Here is a 6,991-nt window from a genome sequence, read left to right on the forward strand (position 1 = left end):
TAGCAGTGTTTGCCTATATAAATGGTCCTTGTTTTAACAGCAGATGCTCGGTTTTAAACAGCGCACAGTCGGCTATTAAGATGCAATGACATAATTAAGTCTAAGGCATGCACTATTGTGTGATTAAAATGGCTACAAGAAATGGATTAGAATTGGGAGCCTAGAATTTGATTTGGAAAAATAATAAAAAAAACTGTTGACTAGATTTGTGTGTTTGGTGAAATGGTTTTTATGTCTAGCTGCCGTCATTATTCATACAATGTGGTACATTCGAATATATACAGGGATTAACAAAAACATGGCAGCACTTAAAATAATCTGCCGTAATCTTATTTCCTTGCGCAGTGCCGCATTATGAATGAAAAGAACCGTTTTAGCTGTTAAAAAGGAGACAATGGTTAGTGTCCCGGACGAGCCCCCAAATTGCCGTTCTCAGCAAATTTCTGCTATTGTGTACATACAACAAGAGGATGTAGTGTTAGATATGGAAAACGTATTTTTATTTTATTGTAACATTGTAAATAAAGCATATTACCCCAATTGATTCTCAAGACAAGTCATATTCAAATAATACATTTTAACACAAGGAATCCTGGTTTATGAGCAACTGTAACAATAGTAAGGGATATATTTAGACCTAATCAATTGGATAAATATATTTAACTATGGTTTTATGGTTTAAATTCTATAACTTAACTACAACTTTTATTGTGAGGAGAAACATCACAATTGTACGATTTATTCAGAGTTACTGATGACCGTGATAAAAACGGTATATATATTACAATACACCTCTTCCTGCATGTGAGCAGCTTTATGAACTCTTTCTGAATGATGAAGTAGAGTGATTGTCCATCCATCCATCCATGTTCTTCCACTTATTTATTTCTTCGCGGGGGCAGCAGCCTAAGCAGGGACTCCCAGACTTCCCTCACCCCAGACACGTCCTCCAGTTCCTCCGGGGGGATCCCGAGGCATTCCCAGGCCAGCCGAGAGACATCAATCAATCAATCAATCAAACTTTATTTATAAAGCACTTTTCATACAAAAATGTAACACAAAGTGCTTTACACAGATTAAAAACAATCCCATATTTCCACCAACCCAACCCCCACAGCTGCCCGACTCGACACAACCAAACATCACAGACACCCAAACAGCCAAACCCCCCCCCCACACACACACACACACATTAACCTGCTAAAATACATAAAACGACACATAGTAAAATGTGAGGCTGAATACAGGCGAACCAGTTGAGAAAGCACCATCAGAGGAGCCGTCTACATCAGGAGCAGAGAGACGTCCACCACCACCAGGAACCACCACAGGAGCCAGGGGAGAGATGAAGCCCAGGCACCAACTCTCCACCAGGAGCCCACGGGACAGACCCGACAGCTACAGCATAGTCATAGACATAGTCCCTCCAGCGTGTCCTGGGTCTTCCCCGGGGCCTCCTCCCGGTGGGACATGCCCGGAACACCTCCCGAGGGAGGCGCCCAGGAGGCATCCGGAACAGATGCCCGAGCCACCTCAACTGGCTCCTCTCGATGTGGAGGAGCAGCGGCTTCTACTCCGAGCTCCTCCCGTGTGACTGAGCTCCTCACCCTATCTCTAAGGGAGCGCCCAGCCACCCTGTGGAGGAAACTCATTTTGAGCGCTTGTTACCGCGATCTTGTCCTTTCGGTCATTACCCAGAGCTCATGACCATAGGTGAGAGTAGAAACGAAGACTGACCGGTAAATCGAGAGCTTCACCACAACGGTCCGATACGGCGACCTCATCACTGCCGAAGCTGCACCAGTCCGCCTGTCAATATCACGTTCCGTCCTCCCCTCACTCGTGAACAAGACCCCGAGATACTTGAACTCCTCCACTTGAGGCAGGGACTCTCCACCCACCCGGAGAGGGCAAGCCACCTTTTTCCGGTCAAGAACCATGGCCTCGGACTTAGAAGAGCTGATCTTCATCCCAGCCACTTCACACTCGGCTGCAAACCGCCCCAGTGCACATTGCAGGTCCTGGTTCGATGAAGCCAACAGGACAACATCGTCTGCAAACAGCAGAGATGAAATCCTGTGGTCCCCAAACTGGACCCCCTCCGGCCCCTGACTGCGTCTAGAAATTCTGTCCATAAATACAATGAACAGAACCGGTGACAAAGGGCAGCCCTGGCGGAGTCCAACATGCACCGGGAACAGGTCTGACTTACTGCCGGCAATGCGAGAATAGAGTGATTGTGTTAAGATAAAAAGATCAAAAAGCATTTTACATAGGCTTTTGAGAATAAATTGACTTCATTTTGTCTTCTATTAGTTATTTTTTATGGTTCTTATGCTTATGCTTTTGTGGCCATACTGGCTTGTCAAACCCTGATCTCGTCAGATCTCAGAAGCTAAGCAGGGTCAGGCCTGGGTAGTACTTGGATGGGAGTCCATTGGGAATTTCAGGTGCCACAGTTGGGCGCCAGTGGCCAAAAAAAGAAACAAAAAAAAATTGACTGTTGTTGTGTCCTTAGGCAAGACACTTCACCAACATTGCCTAGGAAGAAAGTGGTGTGCTCATGAGTGTTTGTAGTGGTTGGAGGGGCCAATGGTGCAGATTGGCAGCCTCTCTTCCGTCAGTCTGCCCCAGGGCAACTGTGGCTACAATAGTAGCTTATCACCACTGGCTGAATGAATAATGAACTGTAAAGTGCTTTGGGTATCTTGCTCTATATAAATGCAATGATTGATTAATAACTGATAAAAAAAAAAAACATATTACATTTGAAATTACCAAAAGGGGAAAAAAAGAGAAAGAATAAAGGTGAAAGTCCTTTATTTATTTTGTGCAGGAAGAACTGTGCTGATCTTTTTTTTTTCTTCTTTTTTTTTTTTAAAGCATGCATACTAATATGAGATTGTTGCATTCTAACTTTAAAGGTGCATTGTGTAACTTTTCTAGTGAAGGGTGCATCAGATGCTTTTCCCCATGGAAATGTGTTTGCTTTGTCTGGAATGTTTCACAGTATGTTATTATTCCTCTATTTTCATAGACATTAAACCAAACTTACAACAAACCAGACAAACTTACAACTCTGCTCACAGTCAGAATGCATGTTTTTTTTTTTACATGTCTATGTATTTTTGAGCAATAAAACCACGTGCAATTTAATACATGTAAGGTAGACCAGTTTAATGTCATACTGTGGAACATTCCAGGCAGAGAAATCAGGTGCCAGACCATCCAACCAAAAAATTACATAGTGTACCTTTAACATCTCACATCCAACCATTCCTGGCACGGGTAAACAATACAATTTCCTTACATTTTAATGGTTTCTGATTAAAAAACATTGCAACTATTTACTTGGATAGCTTTGTCGCTTGGTATCTATTCATCTTCTCTTGTTCATTTGCTGCACACTCTCCACGTCCAACCCTCTCCAGCCTCAGTGCACATTGACCCTATTCATGTAATTACAGCAAGGTTAATTCGCACTCTGTGGATCAACAAAGGTGGGAGTGATGAAGAAGAGGGGCGCACAAAGAAATGAGCAAGAGGAAGTGGAGAATCATGAGTCAAATAGAGGACAACACAACGCACCAATTTACACCAAATATCCAGTATCTCACAGACAGCTTGTGTGCAGACGAATAAAAGTTACTATTTCCTCATAAGGTTGTTTATTGCACTTGAGCTTCGTTTAAAGAAAACTCATCCGCACTTAAACCCTGTTAAAGATGGGGTCTTCTTAATAGGAGGCACAGTAAAGTACAAAGCAAGGCGACAAGAAGCTTTTAAAGTTGAGAGCAATCTGTTGTGTTTTCTTTCTATTAAAAACTAGTGCGTGCCTTGGTGCTTTTTTTACCAAGGAGACATACGCCATTTACACACAAGGAGCAGCAAAAATATTGTCATTAGGAAAATAAGAAAAATGTTGCTTGAAGCTACAAGAACCTGATTTTGCCGTTTTGATGACTAACCTCAAACATTTTTAAGTTTTTACTTGCACTGATTCAGCTTTTGGGTTCCAATACCAATATCGCTACATTAGCTTTATTATGAAATTAGCAGTTATTTCCTTAAAACACAAATAATATAATAAAACTGATCCAAATGTTATTAACTGATAATTATCCTTCAAATAACAGAACAGTTTTGTACAATTGAAGTTCAAACAATATGAAATGTTCTGGGTCACAACAGCTAGTAAATAGTCTTTGACATCAGTTTATAGACCCAACCAGTATATTGGCTGAAGTGATATCTTGGAACCAATTCTCGATCCAGTTATTTTTTTCTGAATCGACACAAATGGAGCTCAGCAGTGACTGCTTGCTCTAGTGCTGGAAGTAAAATTTCCATTCATTTTTAACATAGACTTTTTGAAAAATTCTAATATTAAGATATTAAGAACATTGCAGAACCTGAGCAGCTACATGTTATTCATATATTCATATAATTTTTTTCAGTCCAAAAAGATACAAAATACAAAATGTTTTAATACTTTTGCAGTTTATAAAGCTCATTTTCTCTGAGCAAAGTTTTAATTTTTAATTTTTTAACATTTTTTTTCAGAAAGCCTATGAGGAAAAATGAATGGAAAAAATTATTTTTGGAATCGGGGACTGAGCGGTCACTCCATACCTGATACTGACATCAGTACCTATTGTGCATATTATATGGTGGTTTTGTACCCTTAAGGAACTCAAAGTGCTTTATATACAAGAAACCACTCACCTATTTACACACACTTTGCACCAGACAAGGGGGTTAAGTGTCTTGCCCAAGGACACAACAACGGTCTGTGGGAGCTGGAAATGCACTGTCAACCTGAGGAAATCTGACTGCTCGAGCAACAATGTTTGGATCAGAGAACTAGCGCTCTACCAACTGAGCTACTGCCACCCAAGTTTTCCAAATCATCATAATAGCTTGATTTGGAAAACTTGAGTATATATACAAAGGGAAATCATGCACGCTTAACACAAAATAATACACACTTTAAACCTCCAACCTTTTTGCTGTTATAAAACATTGCTTACCACTCCCCAATAATGTTTTTAGACTTTCCAAATTCATCCTTTTAAAGAGCCCATATTACGCTATTTTCTAGTCTATGTTATTATGTTTCCTCATCACAAACATCCTCAGAGTTGTATTTTGTTTAATTTACACATGTTTAACACACAAATCCTGCATATTTAGGTCTTCTCTCAAACAGAAAACACTGCCTTATGATGTCATGTATTGCTCCATGGCATTTTTAAACACTTTCACTAGAATCATTTGGATGATTTCAGTCCTGGAATTTCCAGTCTACTGAACTAAATATAAAATGTAGCTGTTAATTAGCACTACATGACATCACAAGGTGGAACACAGCTTTTGAGCTTTGGAAAGACAGATGAAACAAAACACAACTCCATGTATGTTTTTGATGAGAGAACAACATTCTAACATGGCTTAAAGCTCTCAAGAGTCAGTTTTGTGTAATATAGGAGCTTTAATTGTGCAAACTTAAGATTGCTTATCACCCTCCAATGATGTCATTAAACTTTTCAAATTCACCCTTTTAAACTTTAGATTACATTATCTAAACAATAGAACTCTCTTTGATGCAGACAAATCTTGACACAATGTTTTTGGATTGTATTTATCCATAATACAAATCTCAGATCAAGAACTGAAACGCAGCATTAATCTTTTATAATCTCATTGCCTTGTCCAGTGGAACAGTGGGCATGAAGAGATGCATTTGGGTGTTAAAACGGACAAAAAGAGATCATCTGAACAAGCCCCATATAAGTCCACTTCAAATCTCATTGAAGGGCTTAAAACTTCCAATATGCGCTCATTGTTCGTTTTTATAAATTGTGTGTACTGGTTGTGTTAAAGGTGCATTGTGTAACTTCTCTGTTGGAGGTTCCATCAAATGCTTTTCTCTGTGGAGATGATATTGCTTTATCTGGAATGTATGGCAGTATTAAACCTTTCTATCTTCATGGAGACTAGACCAAGTTACAGGTCCAATCTGTGGAGCAACAACCCCGTTCACAGTCAGAGTGCCTGTTTTTCTGTGGTTTTGAGGTATATAACCACCTGTAGATTTATGAAATGTAAAGTAGAGCTGTTTAATGTCATACTGTGGAACATTCCAGGCAGAGCAATGCCATGTACATAGAAACAAAAACGTGACAGACCTCCAACCAAAAGCTTACATAATGCACCTAGAATGCACATAATGCTTTCTAAAATTTGCTCATGTTATAATCTAAGATGGTGGGCAAGGGACTATTTAACTCTGTGTGAGATTCACTGTTTTTGAAAGATATATCCAAAAAATAAAAATCCATAAAGCTTAAACCATTATTCGTTATGGATTAGGTCCATAAACTTTTCATATGAATCTCATGGCAGTAAGTTCTTTCAGCTGACAGCAATTACATCTTTTATGTTGAATAATGGCACCACCTTCTGAAGATGTTACTTTTGCTTATTTATACAGACACACAAAGAGGTTGAACTTTGTCAGTTTTTGTTCCATGTGGATAGGTTCAGTAATTAATATCTCTGTAATTATCTTATAATTACAGAGATATTAGCCATAAAACAGGTCAAAAAATCTGACAGTTAAAGGATCCATATTGTACTGTTTGTTTCCTCATCAGAAATATACCTGGAGTTGTGTTTTGTTTCATTCACATGTTTTACACATAGATCCTGCAGAGTTTTTCTCTCAAGCAGAAAACACGCTGTTCCACCTTGTGATATCATATAGTAATACAGTGCTTTATGCAGTGTTTAAACTCCATACACCTTTACTAAAATGATTTGGATCAATTTGGGCTTTGGAGACTAATAACGAGGTAATTACATTATAACGTGGTTTAAAGCTCACAAGAGTCAATTCTGCACCTTTACACAGCACAGCAAATTCGATGTTGTGATGTGACATGAATTCAACCTATTGTCTGAAAAAAGTAAATTCTCAACATTTCTGTTA

General features: G+C 39.2%; 1 pseudogene; it reads left to right on the top strand.

Annotated features, from left to right (window-relative positions):
- Positions 1-2,344: 2,344 nt before the first annotated feature.
- On the top strand, positions 2,345-2,462 carry LOC129409294 (5S ribosomal RNA; annotated as a pseudogene).
- Positions 2,463-6,991: the final 4,529 nt, after the last annotated feature.

The sequence above is a fragment of the Boleophthalmus pectinirostris genome, unplaced genomic scaffold, assembly GCF_026225935.1.
Source record: "Boleophthalmus pectinirostris isolate CB_2022bp ecotype Guang Dong unplaced genomic scaffold, ASM2622593v1 HiC_scaffold_19, whole genome shotgun sequence".
Taxonomy (NCBI): Eukaryota; Metazoa; Chordata; class Actinopteri; order Gobiiformes; family Gobiidae; genus Boleophthalmus; species Boleophthalmus pectinirostris.